Source organism: Piliocolobus tephrosceles, chromosome 12, assembly GCF_002776525.5.
Source record: "Piliocolobus tephrosceles isolate RC106 chromosome 12, ASM277652v3, whole genome shotgun sequence".
Lineage (NCBI taxonomy): Eukaryota > Metazoa > Chordata > Mammalia > Primates > Cercopithecidae > Piliocolobus > Piliocolobus tephrosceles.
The window spans coordinates 94,941,064-94,942,627 of record NC_045445.1 but is presented as its reverse complement, the minus strand read 5'-3'; positions in this window follow the sequence as shown (position 1 = coordinate 94,942,627).

Sequence of the window (1,564 nt, the reverse complement as noted above, 5' to 3'; positions counted from 1 at the left end):
GAGGCAGGAGAATGGCGTAAACCCGGGAGGCGGAGCTTGCAGTGAGCCGAGATCCCACCACTGCACTCCAGCCTGGGCGGCAGAGCGAGACTCCATCTCAAAATAAATAAATAAATAAAATAAAATAAAATAAAATAAAATAAAATAAAATAAAATAAAATACTACAGAAAATATAAATAAATCTCAATTTCAATTATGTGCAAAAAAGACAGCTTATTTAATAAATGGTGCTTTAAAAATTGGTTATCCAGCAAGAAGTAAGCAAAACTAGGTTCCTACCTTATACCATATACAAAATTAAACTCCAGATGAGGCCAGGAACAGGAGTTCAAGTCCAGCCTGGGTGACATACTGAGACCCCTATCTCTACAAAAAAAAATTAGCTGGTTGTGGTGGTGCTTGGGTGGCTGAGGTGGAAGGATTGCTTGAGCCCAGGAGGTCGAGACTGCAGTGAGCTGTATTCATGTCACTGCATTCCAGCTTGGGCAACAGAGAGGGGGGCTCTGTCTAAAAAAAAAAAAAAAAAAAAAAAATCCTGATGAATGTCCATTTCCCTGCATGCATCCATTACTGCTAGGAGTATGAATCACTGTTATCTTTTTTTGTTGTTTGCAAAGTAATCTGGAAGAATCTAATAAAATTTAAAATCTATAGTATTAGTTCAGAATGGTTTGGGCTGCAAGCAACAGAAAATCTGACTAACAGTAGCTTAAACAAATAGAGTTTTATTTTCTTTCTCACATAATAAGAAATCTAGACGGACATTCTATGTCCCAGTGCTAACATTGGATCAGCTGTTCAACAAGTTCATTAAGAACCTGGGCTTCACAAGACAATCCTAAGCAAAAAGAACAAAGCTGGAGACATCATGCTACCTGACTTCAAACTATACTAGAAGGTTGGCTGGGTGTGGTGGCTCACACCTGTAATCCCAGCACTTTGGGAGGCTGAAGCAGGCGGATCACCTGAGGTCAAGAGTTCGAGACCAGCATGGCCAATGTAGTGAAACCTTGTCTCTACTAAAAATACAAAAATTAGCCAGGCATGGTGGTGCATGCCTGTAGTCCCAACTACTCAGGAGGCAGAGGCAGAAGATTTGCTTCTGGGAGGCAGAAGAATTGCTTGAGGGAGGCGGAGGTTGCAGTGAGCCAAGATCTCACCATTGCACTCCAGCCTGGGCAACAGAGCAAGGCTCTGCCTAATAAAAGAAAAAAAAGAAAAAAAAAAAAAAGCTATACTACAAGGCTACAGTACTACACTAACCAAAACAGACATATAGACCAATGGAGCAGAATAGAGACCTCAGAAATAGCACCACACATCTACAACCATCTTCAACAAGCCTGACAAAAACAAGCAATGGGGAAAAGATCTCCTATTCAGTAAATGCTGCTGGGAAAACTGGCTAACCATATGCAGAAAACTGAAACTGGACCCCTTCCTTACACTTTACACAAAAATTAACTCAAGATGGATTAAAGACTTAAATGTAAAACCCAAAACCATAGAACCCCTAGAAGAAAACCTAGACAATACCATTCAGGACATAGGCATGGGCAAAGA